The sequence below is a fragment of the Ambystoma mexicanum genome, chromosome 5p (genome assembly GCF_040938575.1).
Source record: "Ambystoma mexicanum isolate Mex_15411 chromosome 5p, UKY_AmexF1_1, whole genome shotgun sequence".
In the NCBI taxonomy this organism is placed as follows: domain Eukaryota; kingdom Metazoa; phylum Chordata; class Amphibia; order Caudata; family Ambystomatidae; genus Ambystoma; species Ambystoma mexicanum.
The window spans coordinates 842,985,913-843,009,812 of record NC_090930.1 but is presented as its reverse complement, the minus strand read 5'-3'; positions in this window follow the sequence as shown (position 1 = coordinate 843,009,812).

The window sequence follows — 23,900 nt, the reverse complement described above, 5'->3', positions numbered from 1 at the left end:
GTGGATTGTGAATTTTGCATTAATTGTGAAGCCAATGGTGGAGTTGACAAAGAAAGATGTAGTGATGCCGTTGCAATGGAATGAAGAATGTCAAAAAGCATTTGATTTGCTTAAAACTGGACTGTGTTCTGCTCCAGTTTTGGGCACGCCAAATTATAAAAAAGTTTTTAGGTTGTTTGTGCATGAGAATGAAGGCTGCGCGATATCTGTCTTAACGCAGGAATAAGGTTGAAGAAATAGGCCGTTTGGTTATTTTTCTTCTGCGCTGGACCCTGTAGCGCGCGCACTACCACGATGTTTGCGAGCTGTTGCAGCGGCTGCTGCGTCAGTGAAACAAACAGAAGGGATGGTATTGAGGCACACTTTAATTTTGATGGTGCCACATGCCATAGATGTTCTTCTCAATAGAACGCAGATGCAACACCTCACCTCTGCTAGATTAACTAGATATGAAATAATGTTGTGCGCACCCCACATTCAAATTATGAGGTGTAGCACTTTGAATCCAGCAGAATTGATGCCAATGCCCGAGGAAGACCTTGGTGGAAATGAATCACCCCCCCCATGATTGTTTAATGGTTACTGAGGAAGAAACAAAAGGGAGAATTGATTTAAGTGATACTCCACTAAAAGAACCAAATGGAGAACTGTTTTGTGACGGTTCCTGCTTCAAATTACCTGACGGCACATCAACTGCTGCATATGCCATCACCACGTTAAAAAGCATTGTAGAGAGTAAAAGAATTCCCTACAACTCCGCCCAAGCTGCGGAAATACTTGCCTTAACGAGAGCCTGTTAAATTTCTGAAAATCTAAGCATGAACATATACACTGATAGCCAATACGCCTTAGGCGTGGTTCATAATTTTGTCCGACTTGGGTCGGAGAGAGGTTTTCTAACATCACATGGGTCTACAATCCAACATGGCCCTTTGATTGTACGATTGCTGTCTGCGCTTACGTGTCCAAAGCACTTGGCGATAGTAAAGTGTGAAGCACATAAAAAGGTGACATGCAAGGTGGGAGAGGGAAACGCATTTGCAGACAGAATTGCGAAACAAACTGCCACTGATTTAAATACGAAAATGTTAACAGTACAATCGGAGGAAGTACCCTGTATGATAGAAAATGGAATTGTCACTGTTAAAGAGATGCAGGCGGAAGCCACTGTTGATTAAATACAAGGGTGGGCTGAGGGCTCTGCAGAATTGGACCTGGAGGGTTGTTGGGTGGACAAGAAGAACAGGAATTGGATGTTGCCAAATGCCGATGTAAATGCAATGGTTACAATGGCTTACAGTCCCACCCATATTTGTGCAAAGAAAATAATTCAACATCTAGCCACAGTCTGGGAAAACCCACTCATAAAAAAGAATGCAGAGAGGTGGGTACAAAATTGTATCACGTGCCTACAACACAATGCGGGGAAGGGAACGGTGACTCCAACAGGCAGTTTTGGCCCTCCCTCTATGCCATTTGAGGTGATCCATTTTGATTTCATAGAAATGGAGGGATGCCAAAACTTGAAGTATGTTCTGGTGGTCATATGTGCGTTCAGCAAGTGGGTGGAAGCGTATCCATTGAAAGACTGCACTGCCATGAGCACGGCAAAAGTAATGCTAAAGGAGTATTTCTCTCGCTTTGGTCTGCCCCGTGTCATATGGTCGGACAATGGTCTGCATTTTGTAGGTGCAGTAATACTGCAAATTTGCGCAGGTTTACAGATTGATAAATGATTCCATTGTTCGAGACATCCGATGTCGGCCGGTCTTATTGAACGCCACAACGGAATTTGAAGTCCAAGATTAGCAAGATCTGTGCAGGTAGCAAACTAAGTTGGGTAGATGCATTGCCAATAGTGTTACTGTGTATGCGAACATCTGTACAGGGGAGAACTGGGCTTTCCCCGTACGAAATTATAATGGGGAGACCGGCGAATGTTTGGTGTGCACCTCAGCTGAAAAGGCTGAGGGAAGTGGAACATCCTGTACTCAGCATTTATTGTAATCTGTTAATGAAAAAACTGCGTTTGATTCATCAGCAGGTGCAGGAAGCGCTGCCTATCAGATACACTGGCCCAGGACATGCATTGGAGCCAGGAAACTGGGTGCTAGTGAAACATTTTGAACGGAAAACATCGTTAGCACCCAGGTGGCGTGGCTACCTTCTGACTACGCAGATGGCGATACGAGTGGATGGACGAAAGGCGTGGATACATGCCACCCACGCCAAGAAAGTCCCACCACCACTTGACACTTTGACTGATCAGGAGAACGACCAAAAAGAGACCGCGGTTCCAGAAACGAAAAATACAATTGCCAGTTCTTTGCCACAGAAACTGCCTGATCCTGAAACAAAGCCTGATGAGATTGCCATAAAAGAGGAAGGGCAAAGAGTGCCCCAACATTGTCCAGCAGATTCTGTATCACTGCTGGCCGACATCAAGCGTATACCTCTGTGGCACCCACCATCTTCTGTTGCACCACAGCCTGCATGGTCGCCTGGGCACCCATCATCATCTGCCATTGTGCCACAGGCTGACTCCAAGCTTGAGACCGGAAGTGCACCCGCACTATTTGTCGACCACACGATACCGGGAGCAAATCGGTATAACCTACGGAGCAGAAAAAAGGAGTGACCACATCTTCATCTTTTTGTGATTTTATTGCCTCTGTTTCCTATTCTCGGATGAAGTAGGAACCAGAGGCCTAGAGAGTGGCATGAGGGTTGTGCAAGCCAGACAGCTCAACAAACGCAACTCCTCGGTGCTAAATCCATGTGTCTGGAACCCGAGCGGACAAGTGGGGCGCACATGGTACAAAGGCAACTGCCCTGAAACTCTAGAGCAATGTGAGAATGCACGGAGATCTTGCCAAGCGACTAAGCAATCCAGGCTGATAAGAACTGGAATGGAAAGACTGTAGACATTTATCGAACAATCTAACATTCCAAGAAGCACATCGACAGGAGATATTCACGACAAGCACGGCAGAAGAAGAAGGACGAGAGAAGATGTCGGAACCAACAAACGTCCCCTCCTGCACCAATGCTGATAATGAGTTAAACGCAGTACATAGAAAGGTGAAAAAAGGGCATAGTCGGGAGAATTGTATGCTGGGTCTAACAATAATAATGTGTAAGGGGCGTGGCCTATGCCGATGGCGTAAAGACGTGACTGTGTGGAGCTCCCGTCCCGATCCTGGCCTAGATCCTTCATTCGACCCTTATTCCTGGCCCGATTGAGTGCCAAAACTCATACCCAAGTGGGGGAGGCGACTCAGACCCCGTTCGGCGCTGGAACGAGAGAAATCGGAACCAGCGTCCCCGAAAACGCGACCTTGGAGCTGGCGCCCCCGAGCGAAACAAGATGGCGGACGGCAGCGAGGCCTGACGGAGGGGCGGACCGTGCGGGCAGCGAGGCGAGGGAGGAAGATCCATCGGGCTTCGCCTCCCCTGTCCCTGGCGCAAGTGGCGGAAAGACCCCAGCAAAGCCACCGTCCGAAAGACCGGACACCCCCGCTTTTCCCTACTCCTCGGGACTCGTCCTGCCGCTGGAGGCCACCGAGCACACGAGGGGACCACCACACGGGGAACGGACGGAGTCGCATCTACGGCCCCGGGACCACTGCGGAGGGGACACGAGGTGTGCATGGTCCACTGACGTGATCCGCTGACCGCGAGGAGCTCTGTGCGAAGGAGCGGCAGAGACCTAAACAGGCCCCCGGTTGCCACGGGGCCCTTCTCCTCTCTCTGAACGGTCAGCCCGAGGACGGAGGAGTGAACAGTTTACCCACTAACGCACTGGTAAGCCTGCAGACCCTAACCTAGCGCTCGGGAACCGGAACTCGCCTGTACCACAGACGACGGCGTGTCGGGAAATCACTGAGCGCCCTGTCGCCCTGCCGGGGGAATACCCTGCATTGTGTCGCCAAGGAATACCACTGCTCTTCACTGGAATACGCCGTCCTGTGGGGCCGACGGAGGGCTCATCTCTGTTGCCACACTACCAGGTGGGACAAATGTCTACTTCGCGCAACAAGAACAGGGGTGCCACAATCATGGACTCATTCTCAGGGGCCAAACCCAAACAGCCCAGCCAACATGAGATCCCCATGCAGACTGAAACCCCAACAACTGCTACCGACCCCAGCAACGCCCAAGTGCTACAGGCTATCGCAGCACTCCAAACGTGCATGGAGACTAGGATAGACGAACTCAAGGTGGACATGCAGCTAATCCGCCAAGACGCCCGCAACATGGCAGAAAGAATAAACAAAGTGGAAATAAACCTCCAGGACACCACGGATACTGCCAAGGACTTAAAGCAGAAAGTCACTACACTTGAGAGGCAAGTGGCTCATCTTGAAGCGAGATCCGAAGAAGCAGAGGGAAGAGCCCGCCGCAATAACATCAGAGTCCTGGGCGTTCCGGAGGGGATGGAAGGCGCTGACCCCACGGAATTTATCGAGTCCCTACTAATGCAGGAAGTCGGAGCTGGCAAACTCACACAGGGCTTCTCCATCGAGAGAGCCCACCGCGCCCTACAAAAGCGGCCCCCTCCGGGATCACACCCTCGCCCAATGGTTGCCAAGGTCTTGAACTTTCGCGACAGGGAAACAATCCTCAAATTCTCGAGGGACGGAGGTGACATTAGACGCGATGGCTCCAAGATTGTAATCTATCCCGATTATACCCCGCAAGTCCAGCGAGCCAGGAACTCGTTCATACCTATCAAAGCCCAACTGCGGAAGCTCGACCTTAAATACATGCTACTGTACCCCTCGCGCCTCAAGATTCTATACAAAGGTAAAGCCGTCTACATGGAGACCCCAGCGGCAGCCACCATGTGGATGGAACATAATAATCTGGCCGAGGGAGAGGACCACGTCTCGACACCCAACGGCTAAACCCAATCAGATCTGTCATAGCAACGATTGATTAGCTCTCTCAAGGACGGGGGCCCCGCGGACCACCCCACAGACATCGGTGCAACCCACCCCACCCCAAGCATGGCTGGCCCAAGGCCAACACCACAACCGCACCACATGACCTGGACAGGCCGATGGGTAGCGGATGCCCCCGAGCGTTGTCCTCCCAGAACAGCTGCTGGGGGCAACACACAGTTAGCTTTTTTGTTCAATCCACCTGTTCGAGTGGAAGTTAAATTCGTTTATAAGTCTCCAATTAACACGTCAACGCAACAATCAAGGCCAACAGGAAGAAAGCAGAGCACAGACCCCGGGGGCGACCAATCGGCACATGGAGCTGGCTCAAGGAGGGTGGAGACTGCCACGGGCTCAGCGCCCTGACCACTTTACCATCATCATGCCCACACGCCTCAAAATCGCCACCTGGAATGTGAGGGGCTTAGGTACCTACTTACGCCGGAACAGAATAAAATCCTATCTACACAGAAAGAAGATAGGGTTGGTCCTATTACAAGAAACCCATCTAACCAAGGAAGCCATGGCAGCACTCCAATCATACTGGGGTGGACAAGGGTTCGGGTCCACATACTCCAAATTCGCCAGAGGGGTGTTCACCTGGATCAGCCCTCACATCCCCTTCCAGCTCACCAAAATCGAACAGGATCCCGATGGAAGGTACGTCATAATTCTGGGCCACATTGAACAAACAAAGATCTGCATAGTCAACTCATACCTCCCCAACAACAACATCCCTGCGCACCTCACCACGTTAAGCACAAAGATTGCGACCTACAGAGATACATTCCTTATCTGGGGAGGCGACTTTAACTGCGTCAGTGACCCTGCACTCGACAGGTCGACCCCCCCCTTGGCGGGCCCATCAACTGCCACCACCGCCCTGAACACCATGCTGAACCGCCTAGACCTGGTCGACATCTGGCGGGAACAACACCCCAAAGATCGTGGCTATTCCTTCCACTCCTCACCACATAATCTTTACACCAGAATCGACTACCTCTTCATAGGCAGAGAGAGCTTCCTCCAGATCGACTCTTCCAACTATCTGGGCCGTACCATCTCCGACCACTCTCCCCTCGTAATCGAATGGAACATCACTGGACCCAGATCCCCCATACCCACATGGAGGATGCCCACTGAGGCACTTAAAGACCCTGAGTTCAGGGAAAGCCTTAGAGAAACTATAGAGAACTACACCAATGAGAATAAAGGCAGTGTAGCCCACCTAAGCACGGTCTGGGACGCTCTCAAAGTGGTTGTAAGGGGAGAGGTCATAGCAAAGGCCGGAGGCATGAGGAAACGCCTAAGAACTGAACTCGAATCATTAGAAGCTGAAATAGAACAACTAGAATCCAACACCCTGGACCTCCAACCACAGGAAGACAAGCTGGCCAGCTCTAGGGCCGCCTGCAAAGAAGCTTGGGACAGACTGGCCAAATTTGATTATATCACCAGAACCAACAAAGCGCACGCCCACGCCGACAAACCTGGCAGACTACTCGCCTGGCTGTGTAAGAAAGAACACCCCAAGTACTCGACCACTGCCCTAAGAGATGCCGATGGCACGCTACAAAGGTCCCAACAGGGAATTAATGATACCCTTAGGCTGTTCTACACCCAGCTGTACTCCCACGATGAAGAGGTACCCCCCGAGGACATCTCAGGCACCCTGGACGAAATTGGCTTGCCCCTTCTCCCGCTGCCACACAGGGAGGCCCTAGATGCCGACATCGACATAGATGACATAAAAGACGCCATCAAGTCACTGGCCACCTGCAGGGCACCGGGCAGCGACGGGCTGCCCGCTGAATTTTACAAAGCCTATGAGCCGGAACTGTCCACGCTGCTACACGAGGTATTCCAAGAAGCCTACGAGTCGGGCACCCTGCCCGAGAGTATGCGAGAGACCTTGATAGTTCCGCTCCTCAAGCCTGGTAAGCCTGCGGATGACTGTGACTCCTATCGCCCTCTCGCTATGCTCAATTATGACGTTAAAATTCTTACAACCATATTGGCCAAGCGGCTGTCCAGGGTGATCGGTGAAGTGGTGCACCCCGACCAGAGTGGCTTTGTGCCGGGCCGTAACACCACTGCCAACCTACGCAGATTACAACACATATTGTCACATCCCTCTCACACTGGGCAAGCCCACGCATTACTTTCTTTAGACGCCATTAAGGCATTCGATTCAATTTTCTGGGAATGGCTGATTGCGGTACTTAGGGAGTTTGGCTTCGGGGAACGATTCATTCGTTGGATCATAATTCTCTACACCAAACCGCGAGCACGGGTGAAGACTGGTCGACTCATATCCACGGCATGGGATATACAAAGGGGCACACGGCAGGGCTGTCCGCTCTCCCCCATGCTATACATAATAGGGCTTGAACCCATTGCCATCTTTTTTAGGAAACAATTTTTTGATGCTGGCATCAGGATTGATGGGGTGGACCATATAATTTCCCTATACGCGGATGATGTTCTCCTCTACGTGAGGGATCCGCAGCTGAATGTCCCAACTATGCTGGAGGTCCTTGACAACTTTGCCAAGGTGTCCGGCATACACTTTAGCAAGCGCAAGTCCTGTCTGTTTCCACTGGGTGCCCTCAGGGACACACATGTTGATGACCTCCCCTCACTGGGTATAGGATGGTGCCCCACTACGTTCCGCTATCTAGGCATCAATATTTACCACACGCCTGAACACATGCACGCCAACAACACGGTAGCGGCACTCCCCCCCTTGCGCAAGTCAATCGGGTTTTGGGCTCGCCTCCCCCTATCCATGATGGGCAGGGCTTCCATCATTAAGATGATTGTCCTTCCCAGATTTCTCTATGGCTTCCAAAACATTTCGTATTACATTAGGGCTCCCTTCTTTCGTCTCTTAGGGAAGATACTTACAGACTTCCTGTGGGGAACTAGTAGGCACAAATTTGCATTATCCACCCTGACCCTCCCTTACGAGCAAGGAGGCATCCGGCTCCCTGATCTGGAGCGTTACTATCTGGCCGCCCAACTAAGCTTTGTGGCTAAATGGCTAGCCGATGATGTCACCCCTGAAACATTGCTCTTACAGCACTCGATTGCCCCAATCCGACTAAATGAACTCATTTGGGCCCCTCAACGTCTTGTGGATGGGATACCCTTCTTAGCTACCCTGGGTCGTCAGGTATGGCAAAGGGTTAAAAGTCTTCTTCGCCTACAGCACAGTTACAATCCAGACATACCGCTCTTAGCTGACCTATGCCAGAACTCAGTAAACCTTGCCTCTATTCGACACTGGGAAAGGCTGGGAGTATACACGTGGGGGGACCTATACAGTGAGGGCACTTTCCGGGACTTCTCCTCCTTGCAGCTCGAGGATGGCGTCCCAGCCGGTCAATTCCTTTGGTACGTAAGGATTCGCAATTTGGCTAGAACTAAATGGGACACGTGGCCTGAGGAGCCTGAATCTGACACCTTCATAACACACCTATACAGCCTGGGAGACGGGTGGAGGCCTGTGTCCCGCATATATAGTCACCTAATTGACAGGCCCAACCCCCGCAGCAAGGACCTCAAAACCAGGTGGGAGAGTGATTTGGGCCACGAACTGTCCGAAGCTGAATGGAACAGAGCGTTAGCGTTCCCCAATGCGGTATCCAGAAACTCCAGATTTAAATTAATTCAACTCAACATGCTATACCGATCATACTTGACACCACTTAGAATAGCCAAAATATATAACCTGCCCCAGCATAACTGCCCATGGTGTGGCAGAGACGAAGCCAATCTATTACACATGTTTTGGGGATGTGTCCAGGTCCGGAGACTCTGGGCGAGAGTTGAACTCCTCTGCAGCAAGGCAGGCATGACCAGATACGAATGGACTCCATCAGAGTGCCTCCTCGGAACGTACTCCAGACTGGCCAAGTTCAAACACTCAGTCAAGCTAATGGATCTGGTATGCATTCTGGTCAAAAGGACCATTGCCATGGCTTGGAAGCGACCCAGAGGCCCACAATACCAGGCATGGCACAACGAACTTGAGCGCTGGATAGGGGCGGAAACTTCAGCTTGGGAGAATGGTCTCACCACTTCCCCCGAAGACACGAGCTCGGGACTTGCTGCCTGGAAAACACTCACCTGGGCCTTACTTAACCCCCCCAATGACGATAAACCCCCCTGAACAATTAGCCCCTGTTGACTCACAATACCTGGAACGGAACACTGGCACAATATCCAACCTGTGCTCCCCTGCGGCCAGGCCCCCCCTTGTTGCTTACATCATTGACATCATGGAGACTCGTTAATGTTGTTATTGTTTTGTTATTTCTGTTTATTTGTTTCTTCACAAAAGACCTATTTTGATGTATTCCAAATTACTACTACTGTGATTGTTTGGATCAGTGATGCAACTGCTTTATAACATAAATCTCAATAAAGAAATTCGAAAATAAAAAAAATAAACAATAATAATGTGTATAATGAGTATACTAGCCCCATTATTGACCGTATCAGTATTTTGGTACCTGGAGGAAATACACCCTCTAGAGGTACTTTTGCCTATTGTGAACATTTCTACGACGGAAAGCCCAGTTCATGTGATTTCCTATACCTTGTCCCCAATGGAAGAGAAACCTAGGGAAGGGTATGGGAACAACAATTACTATTGATAATGAACATGACACACTCAATACTAAGAAAAATCAACTGATGGGTTTATGCCCACTTGCCCCAGCATGGTGGTAAGGGAATAGGATGGTATGTAAAGCCCCTGCCATTGACTTCTGCATGTTATGTCTCTTTGAGTGCCTTATATTATGGGAAATGGAACGAGAGTGAAACTGGTCAACTAGACAAAACAAACATGAATGAATTCGAGGAAGTGATTATGAAACCGGTGGGTTGCTCCATATTCCATAAAACACGATTAATTACACCAGCAATAATGCCACAGGATAGATTGTCTGTGCCTTATAAATCATCTGTGATCACGTTTGATATGAAGCCAGAAGGAAACAAGGATGCGAAGCCTCCTTCCTATACAGTAAATTATAATCCACGTTCAGTCCCTTTTGTTTACAGAAAAAGGGCTCTTTTCAGGTGGTGTCATGATGCCTACCCCCGGAGCACCAGGCCAGGCCCAGCACCCCCGGAAGCAGGCATCATGCCCTCGGGTAAAAGCCCAGCGGCCCTTTATAGGGGCTCTTTGGACTCAGTCCTGGCGCCTTTGGCGCCAGGCTCCTGTTGGACATCAGTCCTGGCGCCATAGGCGCCAGGCTCATAAAGGGAGGTGTTTTGTGCACTTAACTGATGCAGACCATGCTGCACGCTTCAGGCCTCCCTGAGACCTGAAAGGGACTATTTTTTCATAGGGACTATTTTTTCACTTGGGCGTGGCCAGGGAAGGATACATACCTAGTTGGGGAAGGATACATACCTGGGACTTCTTTGGAGGCTATTTAAGCCATGCCCAGACAGCAGCTCATGCTTCGCGTTGTTCTGCTTTCTGCAGCTTAACGCTCACCGTGTCTGCTCCTGCTCCTGGACTCCAGCCACGCCCGCCTCGAACCTGGAAGACCTGCAAGGAAGGAAGAGAAGAGAAAGGTGAAAACCAAGGACTATTTCAAACGTCTTACCTGCATCCGGAATCTTCTCGCCAGCATCCCTGAAGAAAGACTTCCATTTAAAAGCATTGCGTTGCTCGCTGCAGCGCCACGCTTCACTCACCTGTCCTCGAGACATCTCCCGGCTCCATCGCGGCTGTCAGCATCGGACGCCACATCTCTGCACCTAGGGGAGAGAGGAAGAAATGAAAGGTGAGCAGAAGGAACACAGAAGGAAAGCCTGATTAACAGCCATAATACTTACCGGCTTTTCTTCCACATTTCGGGTCGGCGCCGCCCCGTTGGCAGGTACCGTACCCCGGCCCCTACGGGGAAAGGACAAGAGACATTTCTGGGGAATGATAAGGACATTTAGAGGGATCGCCCTCATCACTACTCACCTCGGCAATTTAACCCCTCGAAGCATCGCCTTCATTTTGCACCTGAAATAAAGGACAGATCACAGGTTAGAAAGACAACATAAAGGGGGCCTCACTTGAACTTTGAACTTTCATACTTACGGCGCATCGCTCAGGAAAGTCAAGTGGATTTTGCCAGAGCCATTCTGAAAACCAGTGAAGTAACTGGACGAACACGCGCTCCTGCACCAGAAGCAGGATGGAGAGTTCATCCTTCCAAACCATAAGAAGGATATTCCTACGGGCCAGGCAAGCACGATTTGGAGGTCCTGTCCAATCGGTGTTCCTGGTCCTGCGCATCACGCTAGAAGAGGCCACAGCAATCCAGACTAGACCAGCGCCCCCGTGGGAACCAGGTGAGCGTTACAGGTGGGGACATTCACTAGATGCAAAAATATAGCATTCCTTGATAAAGAAGTGTAACCAATATATGTGGGAGATCCTGTGTACTTTATATGTGGGATGTGGGAAAAAAAGCATATCCTTGGTTACCTAGAAACTGGGGAGGTACTTGCTATTTAGGCTTTCTGTTTCCTGGGGTGTTTCTTTCAAAAACAGCAGATATAGCGAAATTGACCAGATCAAGACCTCGCCGGAATATTGAGGACGGGTTGATTGTAGAAGATATAGCAAAATCATTTATACCATTTTGGGGCCAAGCAATAAACTCTTATAATATAAGACGACTGTCCAGAATATTAGAAGAAACAATAAATGGAACAACCGACATATTATATAACATGACTCTTGAGGAAAAAGGAATTAATTGATGTCACTATAGAATAGAATAGCCCTTGATATAATCTTAGTTGATCGCGGCAGTGTTTGCAAAATTGTGGGATCAGCGTGTTGCGTGAAGCGATAAGAAAATTGCATTTATTAAGCTCTGATCTTCACCCCCCCGAAGGAGGCTGGGAATTGAACATAAGCTCCTGGTTCTGGGAAGTGTTGCAGTCCTGGGGATGGAAGCTATTTGCAATCTTAGTAGCAATTCTAGGAATATTCATGACATGTTGTTGTTGCATACATTGTCTCCCCATAGTATGCACAAATATTTGTGAGGAATGTGTAGAAATTCCATTACTAAACGAAAAAACATTACTAAATCAAACACTCACAATAGTAATGAATCCAAAACCATTAAAGAATTCATGGCGATGAACCCTTGCGGGACACAAGCGAACGTAAATGAGCGTCCCCCTAGGGTGAACACAAACAAATATCGGCTGTCAGCATGCACATGAATACTAAAGAAGGCGTTCTTCAAATCTACTACACTAAAATGCGTAGCCATACCTGGAATCATAGTCAGAATAATGGTGACATTGGGCACAATAGGGAACTGTGGAGCAATCACCTTATTAATTGCGTGCAAATCAATAATGAAATGGAAAGGAATCACATTATCCCCTTTCTTGTAAACTGGTAAATTTGGGCTATTACACACACTCCCTGCAATTTCTTCAATTACACCTCGGTGTATCAAATCTGAAACAATACTTTTCAAGGCCTGTTCTCCTTCCACCGAAATCTTATACTACCGGATACGCGGCAATGTAACACCTGGTTTCAAAACAATTTTAACTGTAAAATTTCAACGTCATTGTCATTAACTGCCAATAAACATTTGGGAACCTCATTTAATTCAGTTGGCAAAGGCATAGACAGAAATTGTGAAACGGAAGATTGTTGGGGCAAAATCATCAAATACACTCCATCAGGAGAAAAAAAAATCACAGCATTCAATTTCTTCAATGAATTCAATCCTTACAAGTTTTCGACACAATTTGTCATGAATATAAATGGGCAAGAATCAATGAATGGTCCTAGTGAAATTGGTACCAGCCGAGAGACCGGACTAACCATTGGCGTACCAGAGAACCCTACAGAAATGTTGCTCTGCCCTGACAGTGGAATATCAGGAACCCGTGGATGATCAATAGAACAGTTAGGTGCCTCTGTATCTATTAAAAAGCCATGCTCCCTATTCCCCACCTTCATTTCAACGTAGGGTCCTTTCTGATCGATGGGAATAGGTATTGGTTTCAGACCCTGCTTCGGGCTGTCCTAACGGAACAGTATATCGTCAGATGTAAAATCTTCAGAGAAATAAGCATTAGAAGGATTATCGAAAATATTCCCGCTATTCGCATTCTGTTGCTGCCCCCCCTTGATTATCTTGCAGCGATGCCTGTAGGTTCTGTGTGAATTGCTTCCTACCAGGACCCCCTATCCCAGGACGACCTCTAGATTGTCTACTCATGGTGCCATACGTGCCATTCGATCTCTGCTGAAGCAGCGGGCACTGGGCTTGCCAATGACCTTCCTGTCTACAATATGCACATTGGTTTATGTGTACGGGACCCAGTTGTGCGCCACCCTGTGGTGTGAATTGACCCCTTGCCTGTGCATTCCCACCTCTCAAACCTCTTGATATCTGCTGTAACAACACTCTAGTCTTCAAATCGCCCTTCTTCTTTCCATTTTCTCTTTCTACTTATTAACCCTGTTTTCATAATACTGGGTCATGTGTAACACGTTGGATTGTGATTTCGCTTGAATCTTGACTGCTAAAATCAGAAAATACTTACTCAAATCTGCTGAATAATTCTGTTGCACCCTCTGACTTTCCTTGCATGCAAGCTGTAAACTTATCCCATATAATTCTCTTTTCAGGTACCAGAGTCTTTAATTTAGTCACTATGTTATTTGGCAACATCAGTATCACCTTTGGTGGTTTCTCACTGTATTTCCTTTCCCCATCTGCTCATACTAAGGCATTCCATGTGCCACCCATCCCTGCCTGATCGTCTACAGTCCTAATTTGCTTCCATAAGTCAGCAGGAAGGATCACGCGAAACAACAAATCAATATCACCCAATGTAAAAACTGACAAACGCAAGACAGATTCTATTTCTTTGTAAAATCCTTCTGGATTCTTCCTAATATCTGGAACTGATTGCTTAATGGTTTTCATTTCCTGTCTAGAAAATGGAACATGGACAAACTGTGAGATATAATGTGCTGGAATAGCGGAGGCAGGTGTGTTTCCATCGGCAGGAATCTCTACTTTTGGAACAAATGTCAGAGGGACCTCCCTCATTAGCAATTGCAAAGAAGGCAGGTATGAACGCCTATTAAGTAGTAAGGCCAAATTGAGTGACAAAGAAGCCAATGCAGTATTGGGTGAAAATGCTCTTTTATAAATGACCATCAAATCAGCGGGATCACATACCTTTCTCTTCATAAATTCATCCTGAAAATACTCAACCATCACCTGGGACACTTTCCTTTGCATTGGCAGAGTATACTGACTAAACGTGTCATGCACTTCAATGGGAGAAATAGAAACATCCGAAATCCATCTAAGAGCGTCTCTCATGCAAATGCGCATTTCTTCACTAATCGGTTTTAATGGAGGAAGAAATTGCTTCTGCGCATATGAAGCCTGCCGTCCACCTTAATCCATTTCAGCCTTATGCAAACGATTAAGCTCTCTTTTAAACACAAATACTTGTGCTACATGCTGACATATTTTTGCTGCGGTGTGCCTTGAGCGGGCAAGGAAATTCAAATCCTGCAACCCCTGTGGGACATTTGTGTCTGTCAAATCACTCCATATCTCAGCTAGATATGCTCCCATCCGCTCTATCAATACCTTCTGCTCAGGAATACCCCCCTGATCTGACATTGCAGCTAAAGCGGCTGATTCATCACCCCCTCCATGTACGTCTCAGCCCATCTATGCAACTCTTTCTTTCTGTCATTAGTTATCATGCTACGAGTCACTATTCTTGAATCAGCTCCCACCCCATTAACCACTATATGTGGAGCGAAACCACCTGGCAAAGAGAGTTCATACAAATCGTGTTCAGTAGGCGGCGGAGAAAATAACGCTGCTGGCGCAGACGGAACTATGGAAATGGTATCTGTTGGCACGGGTGCAGGTGCAGGTGAAGGGGAGGAACAAGAACGGGAGAGGGCACATGAGGAGGCGACGCAGTTGGGTCAGCACCTGAATCAATTCTACGCTCATTCAATAATTTGTTGATTAACTCGTCTGATGCATGCAAATCCTGAGATGGATATATCTTTTGCACATCTAGTTGGAAAGCCCTGTCTATAACTCTAATGGATTCTGATAGTTTCTACTAATCATGCAACAAAGCTTTCTCAGCATTCGTCATATGTCTACATACATGCTTCTCTCTACTTTTAAGTCGCTGCATAGCTTCCTTCCTCCAATCTCTAACAGCGTCAAATGCTGCAGGCCTAGTCTTTTCCCGCAATAATACAGATTCCAAATGCTCTAGGTGAGCGATCTCGAAACTGCCATAATCCGGCCACTGGAGCTTGGGGACATGTCTGGTTTGTCTGTGCCAAATAGTATTAAATACAATAGCTCCCAGGCCATACTTACAGTACATTTCATAAGCCGGCGACCCTTCGGGTGGCGCCGGCTGGCCAAGTTCCAAAGATTGTCTTCCGCAGTGAAAAAATCTAGCAAAGCAGGATGACAATTTCCCAGGCATATCAAAATCACTATCTTACCTGGCTACGTTTGTATTTGCAAACACAACACTTACTACCAAACAAATATCAGGACTTTTATGAAGCGGGGCACGACTCACCTGATTTCAACCAACAAAGGTGCAATGGACATCAATCATCGTGGCTGGTGCTTTTGTCAAACAAGCCTCGATAACGGGACCCCCGTCGTGATGCCCTCTAAATGCTGCCCAATGTCCAGGGATCGGGCGTGCAGTACTGCGGAGGAATCGCGTCTCACTTTGCAGGGTGCCCCGTCACTCTCCGATCGTGGTCCGGTGGCCTCATCTTTGTCCAAGTGATTTGGCATCAATCCTGAGGGTCCCTATTCGGGCGCCATCTAAAAGATCAAAATCAAGGCTTACTACCACATAATAGAAATACGCCAGTCACGAGGTCAAAGTTACAATTGCATTTATTAACAAGTAGCTACTCGGTTCTCAACACCCCACAATGTGTGCAAGCAGACACCGTGAGATGAGAGAGAGCGAACATTTCACAAGTACATATGTTTATATGGTTTCTTCACAGCCCCAGACATATCGTCCAACCCCCTTCATGTTATGCAAAGCCTAGGGTTCGTGACCTGCCTACATGACTGATTTATACTAAAACATCATTACTGCATAGTTTGCTGTTTTCCAGCAGACAATTTACTATCTGGGAGCGGGATGGATTCCTATGTGGGGCCGCCATATCATGTTTTCTTAGTACAGGGTACAAGGTAACATTCCTTGTTTTACTCGCTTAAGTTATCTACTGTTGTTCCTTGGGTCTAAGGTCAGTTTGTTCTAAAGCAACGAAAATAAGGGTTTCTGCAGAGGAGCACGTTTCAGCTGCTCATTATTCTATTTTACTGCTTGAATGGAGAAGGCCCTATTGGGACAGGATGGCACCTAAATTACTGATTAGCAGAGCTCTTGCTTAGCTTCAAGGTCCTTCAGTGTAGGATAAACAATTCACTTTAGCAGCTTCAACATTCCTGTCTATGTCAGCACCATAAAGCACCATAAAGTAGACTAAAGTTCACACAGCGGCCTCTTGCCGTGTTAAGGCTGAAAACACAAAATGTGAGCATGGAACAAAGAGCAGAAAGCAATCAAGATGGCAGACAAAACAAAATGGCAGAGTAGTGAGCTTATTCAGGTTCATTCATTGTGATATTATAGTGTGATGTGAATGTGCTTAGGCCAACATTTACTATCAGGAGGTATTAGGGCAAATACGTTTTCACACTATCGGCCACTGGGCCATCCCCCCCTCGTCCTTTCTGAATGTGCTGACCTGGCCTCTTCTGTCCTTTCCTCCTCCTCCCACTCCACCTGCTGGGGGATCTTAACATCCATATTGATTCTCCTGACTCCTCAGGTCCGTTCTGCAACCTATCTGACTCTCTTTCTCTCTCCATTCTACCATCTGGCCCGACACACACCACTGGCCACTCCTTTGATGCCTTTATCTCCACAGACATCCCTCTCTCTATCCCTCTCACGACTGCACTCTCCTGGACTGATCATTCTCTTCTCTCTTCCCACATGAAGCTCTCTTCTCCTCTAGCACTGGCACACACTTCACTGCCTCCTGCCTTCAAGGTCATCCAACCCATGAAAAGAGCAACAGTGGCTGGCTTTGCCTCCTCCTACTTTCCTCCTTCTACTCCTGCGGCTGACTCCCACTCTGACACAGCCCTCTCAAACTTTGACCTCCCCATATCCAGAATTCTTGACATTCTTGCCCCTGTCATGAGGGTTCATCTGAATCCTTCCAAAAAGTGCAACTCTTGGTACGATGCCGATCAAGCTGCCCTTAAACAAAAGTGCAGAGCAGTGGAACAGAAATGGGGATCTACAGGTGTACCATCTGACAAACTGGTCCGCCACCTTCGTCAAAGGCATATAGACTCTGCATCCGCTCCAAGAAAAGAGTCTATATTGAAGCCCGAATCTCAGCGGCATCTAACAACACACTCTTCAAAGTCTGCAAGCCACTGACCAATCCTACTGCAGCCTCTTCCTCGACTGCACCCACCTAGGCCCTTTGCTCAGCACTAGCTACTCATTTCACGGCCAAAACACAGGCCATCATGTCCTTTCTCTCCACCGCACCTTTGCCTGCACGCACTCTTCTGCCCCCTCTTGGCCACTCCCCACCTCCTCTTTTCTCCTCACTCTCCCCTGTCACACCTGAGGAGGTCTCTAGACAAGTCTCTCCACCGCACCTTTGCCTGCACCAACTCTTCTGCCCCCATTGGCCACTCCCCAACCCCTCTTCTCTCCTCCCTCTCCTCTCTCTCCCATGTCACACCTGAGGAGGTCTGTAGACAAGTCCGGTCCATGAAAGCCTTCTCAAAACAGGTTGACCCATGTCCTACTAAAACCATCAAGGACAACATTGATTCCCTTGCTCCAGCCTTGGCTGACCTCTGCAACCTCTCTTTCACCACTGGATGTTTCCCTACTTCTCTCAAGCACTCTCCTGTGCACCCTCTGATCAAAAAACCCTCTGCTGGCCCTTTTATCCCCGCAAACTATCGCCCAGTCCCTCTCACTCCTTTTCTGGGCAAACTCCTGGAGAAATTAGCTATCTCTCGGTTTACCCTCCACACAGAATCATTTGGTTGTCTCCATGTTCATCAGTCTGGCTTTACAGCAACCAGAGGCACGGAAACTGCTCTTCTGAACTCCTATGAAGACCTGCTCTCAAATCTTGACTCTAACTCCCCTTCTGTTCTCATTCTTCTAGATCTCTCTTCTGCATGATAAACCACAACATCCTGATCTCCCTGATCTCCCATCTCCGTGATACCCTGGGCATCACAGATCTGACCCTGGTGTGGCTTGCCTCACATCTCGGACATCTCCAAAAAGTCCCACTACCAGCTGCATCTCCTCATAGGTATCCCACCTGTTCTCATCCTCCCCCAAAGGCTCACCGTCTCCAGAGCCCTGGTTCTCTCTAGGGTGGACTACTGCAACAGCCTCTTTCTCAATCTTCCTACTTCTACTCTCCGTCTGCTACAACTCATCTAGAACAGAACCGCAAGACTTATCCTTGGCCTCAAGCCCAGGGACCGCATCTCTCCGGTGCTGAAATCCCACCACTGGCTGCATGTGGCTGCTGGGATCAAGTTCAAGAACCTCTGCATAGTCCACAAGGCTTTCTGGGGTCGGGGTCCGCACTACGTACAATGCTCTCTTCCTAAATACTCTCCTTCTAGAGCCCTCTGTTCATCCTCCTCCAACACTTTGCAGGTGAGCCGCTTTTCCAAGTAGAGATTTGTGGGTAGATATTTATCCTCTGCAGGTGTCTCCCCCTGGAATAGCCTCCCTGCCTCTCTCCGTCTGGAGCTGGAGCTCCTTAAGTTCCAGAAACTCCTCAAGACCTTCCTCTTCTCTTCCTCTTTCTCTCTCCCTCTCCCCTACTAACCTCCTCTTTCTTTTTCTCTGCCTCACTCCTCTGTCTCTCCCCTAACTCTGTTCAGCTTTTGCTGACTGGTCGCCTGGCTCACCACCAGAGCCTTACAGGTCCCAGGCACCCCCACCAGTCTTTGCACTTGTCTCCGGGCCTCTGCAATATGCTCAGCCCTACTGCACTTTCAGCATACGTTCCATGAGAGGGGTAACCTCTCTGCACTTAACCAAAGGCCCAGCTGGACTGGGCGCACTTGTTCCCCCACGCCACTCTCTTGCACTTCCGTCTGTTCACTTGCATGACCTGAATTTACTAGGTCTAGTGAGTTCTGTCTTTGTCCCCCTTTGTCTCCCTCCCTAATCTGGTTGCGTCTGAAACACTTCATGCACTTGCACTAGGAGAAATGCCGTCAGGCCTAGTACGCTAGTTATTTTTTTTGTTAGATCTTTGGGAATCCTCGAGGCCTAAAAATCACTACTGTATTCCCTTGCTCCCTTCTCGCCTTGAAGCGCTTTGAAGCACTTCACTTGTGTATAAGCACTGTACAAATAAACAATTACAAACAATTATGCTAACACAGTTCTGGCAAGGCGAAGGAAGGAATAGCTCAGATGGCAACTCGTTATTCTCTTGGAAGCAAGACAATGCGACGAAACACAGGTTTGAATCCCTATCCCTTGGTTAGAAACCATTCGCTGGTATTAAGTGTGCTATAAGTGAACAATAAAAAAATAAAAATAAATGGTACTGTTTGATGTAAGGTAATAACAGCAGACAAATAGTAGGAGTACCCGGGCATACGGTGGCATGGCCTGACAAAGTCAGCTTTGATGCCTATGCATCAGCCACAGGTTTTTGACTTGTTAATGCATGTTTTTCATATGGGATCAAAGTGGAGAGCTAAGAGGTGGTGCTACTATGCCAGGAATCCACAGTGTTTTGTATTTTCACAAAATGTCAGCTCTGATTCCCACGATGGCATATCCAGTGAATGCCAGGGTCGAAGTTGTTTTTAAATCTCTAAAGTGTTTTTTTCCTGCTATTGGGAGAGAAATGAGGCAACTGAAATATTCTTCATGTAAAACCTAGAGGGAGTGCTGCTTGATTCATGTAACATTGTTTCCTGAGTGCCAGCATTTGTTGTACAAAAGCACTCAACATATCCGTTTCTTGGGAATTGATACAGGTTTATTTTAGTTATTTTATTTGGCAGTTTTGTATAAATGCGAACAGTGCAGAAAGCCCCTTCACAGCACTCAGTGGAAGGGTGGAAACTAAAAGGGGAGGGAGGAGCAGTAAAGACAAACAAAGGCATGGTAGCAGTACAACGCATATATGTTATAAGTAACGCAGTAAGTGTAACAAAATACAGAAAGGTGCCGACCTGCTTAGCAAAGTGGCACCCAAGTTCTGCTAATGCTACTGGCAGGGAGGGAGAATAACCTCACATAAGGACTTTGCTGTACTTAGGGCAGAACAGAATCATGGTCACAATGAGAAGATTCCATTCCATTGTTGACATCCCATCTGTGCCAACACAGAAGGAGAAGCTGGGTGGTTTGTGTCAGGAGTCCGGATGTAAGGATTTAAGTAGTTGGGCACCATTATCACAGAGTACAGGGGTTAACAGATTAGGATTGAAGCGTTCTTAAGGTCAGGCAGTAGGCAAGGTAGCTCAATCATTGAAGGCCTTGGAAGACATCAGCACAGTATCATCACATTAGGAGGCGAAGAGTGCTTCAGGTCAGGCGGGGACTGTCAGGAGCGCAAGGCAAGGTAAATGATTAGTTAAAGGCTTGGAAGAAGAGCCAGGCTTTAAGGTACTTCATACATCTGGCAAGGGAAGGTTTCAGTATTAAGTCTATAGTTAAAGTATTCCCATTTGTCCCTCCCCCATATAACTTATCTCTATGGCAAAGGTGTCTGTGTGAAGTAAATTTGTTAATGCTAGTGTGGAGGCAAGAGGGCCTGTGGTGATAGGATCCTGCGGATGCTGCACAGTAACCTGAGATGGATTCTTTGTGGACATGATCTTGGAAATAGATCTTTCGGGATTTGAAGAGGATTAGCGCGATGAAAAAGACCTGAAAAAGACCTGGTCATCCAGCAAAACACAGACGTTTTAACTTGAGGGCTTGGCAGGCCAGCGGAAAGGGGAAGAGTTAGGATGCCATAACAGACTATCTCAGTTTTGCCAGCATTCATGCAGGGGTTGTTTTTAATTTACCAATCTTTAATTAATTTCTTGTAGGGATAAATAGTACCTGACAAAATAAGCAGCCAGTTGGGGGACGTCTACCAATATGCCGTATTCCCCTGGGTAATTTGAGCTCCTGCTGCCTTCACTCCACTTTTTGTGTATGTAATTCTACCTCCATATTTGCAGGTTTCATAATTGGTGTCAGGTTCTCATCATTGCTATTGTTTGTTTGGTGGCACATGATGCCATAATGCTGCGAGCCCTTTATGATTAAATACATTGTTACTTACACTATATATACTAACTTACCTAGTATAAATGTAGCTCCTTTAATGTGGATCCCTCCATCAAAATGTGTGAGTGCAGTGAGAGACAGAGGACAGCTGGGTGAAGAGAACAACCAGGAGCTGGTAAGTTAGCACCAGGCCTACATTTCGCATTTAATTACCCTGATCCATTCAGTCTTTTCTGCATTGTTGTAGCAATGTTTCGTTAGTACATTTTCCTGTATTAAAGCCCCTTAGATGTTTAAGTTGGATGTAGTATGCAGCTCCATTAACCACAATGAGATTATACGATCCATTGAAGTTTATTGGTCTGTGCTAAGGTGGCTTTGAGGGTTTGCATAAGGCTTGAATGAGACCCTCAGTCTGAAGTCCTTTTATCTTCTATTGTCATTTTTCTATGCGCTGAAGTCTTTTTCAGCAATTGCTTAATTAGTAATAACATGTTATTTCAAACTGGATCCCCTGACAGCGGACTCCTTCCCCTTTACTCTTACACTGTTGAGAGAAAAAGATAACTATTTAAGGAAATTGCATAATTTGTAGTTTGCTTCATTCTCCCGAAGGTCATTCATTCATTTAAGCAAATGGTCCTAAGAGGCTGGTTGTTGTAATCCAGGCTATGGAACCACACAAATCCAAATTGATTGTAGTGTGAAATAATACGTTTATTTCACTATATTCTAAATTGGAACCTTGAATGCAGTTGCGCGCCTGACATAACATGACATCACATTTTACAGTATGCATTACTGTATATGACACTGGTGTTATATATATTTTTTAATGTCACACAGATTTAAGCCCCCATCTATCTTCTGCCGTAACCTACAAAAGCTGACGTCCTTGGCAATTGATTGAGCAGAGTGATAGAGACGAGAACAGGATAAAATGAGACCTTCAAGTCTCGTGTATTCCAACACAGAAGTAAAGAGAATGATGCCAAAATGGTGACTGTAGTCATGCGATGCAGTGTAGTTTTAAGAGTAAACCTTGAAGCCCCTCAAACAGGGTAAGAGCAGAAATCCTCCAACCCAAAGGTATCTGGATGGAAAGGTAATGAAGGGACTAAGAATGTAGGGAAAATAAGATGTTGCATTGTTTAGTCTGTATTGCACTCTACAAAAAGCATGTCCTTAGTATTGCCCAATACCTGAGGGACATATCGTAAAGTGCTCCTAGATATCACTCTGTTAATAGAAAAGAGAGGCAAATCTGGGGTTCTGCGTAATTGTGTGTGTCAGCCCGTAGTATTGCTAAAAATTGAGACAGAAAGGCTTACCTGGGTTTGGGCTCCTAATATAAGTGTGATACTAATTACTCAGGCTTTGTCATTGCTAACCGCAGGATCTGAATCGTCTGGGAGGTGGGATGGTTGGCGTATGAAGCCAATGTGGAAAAAAATCAAGACTAAGTGAAGCCTATAAAAGTACTATGTTGCGGCTAGCAAGACAGGTAAACACCATGAAGAAAGAAGCAGGAGCCAGGCAGTAGGTTGAGGATTTATTCTGAAGCCTGCCCCCAATGTAGGAGCCTCACCTTCTTGCAGGAAGGCAACCGTCAGTCTGCTGTCCCTCGAGCGGCGCGTCACACAGGGCCATTCAAAGGATATCTCTGCATGACTCGCTGCACGAGGGACAAGCCGGCAGCCACGGCCAGCAGAAGGACCTGAGGCTATAGATCCCTATACACACCTTCCCCCTTAATTAAATAAACTCAACACATAGGCCCTCATTACGACCCTGGCGGAAAGGGTATTACGCCAGCGTAATGCATGGCGTACCTTTCCGCCTTACTACGAGTTCCTGTAGCGCCATGGTGGTTTTTTCGCCTGGTTTTTCCGGGCGGAAAAATCCATGGCGCTACGGGACCTGTTGTTAATTACGCCACCGTAATTTACGGTGGCGTAATTAACGCCTTCCCCACTCCCATTATACCCTATGGGGCAAAAATGGGAATGGGGAAGGGTAAATGGGGATTGGGGACTTACCGCCCCGCCAAGGTCGGAATGGGGCGGTAAGTCCGCCAACCCCCATGGCGGAGTTGGCAGCTCTGCGCCATGGACCATGGTGCAAATTGCACCATGGTCCTCCGCCAGGGTCGTAATGAGGGCCATAGTCTTTGCACTTGGCAGGCAGCCGCCGGACCCGTGTACCATTTCCTTCCAGCTTGACATCCTGCTCATGCCTGTCTTGCAGGCCAGGTTCAACCTGCTTTTCTGCAGATGAACTGTTTGCTACTCTGTTCTTCACAGCACTATTTGCACACTGATCCACAACACTCTCACTCTCAACCAAAGACTCATCACATAGTCTCTCATTTCCCTGCTGGGGCTCAACGGCAACAACTCTACCCATGCCATCGCTCCCATCTTGACAAGGCAAATCCTGCAAACCCTCCTTGTGCAGCTCTTTCCTGCCCTCTCGTTCTATTTCATGGCACTTCACTAATTGGCTCATATTCCATTTGTGTTATTGTCCAACACTACAACATTGCCTAAG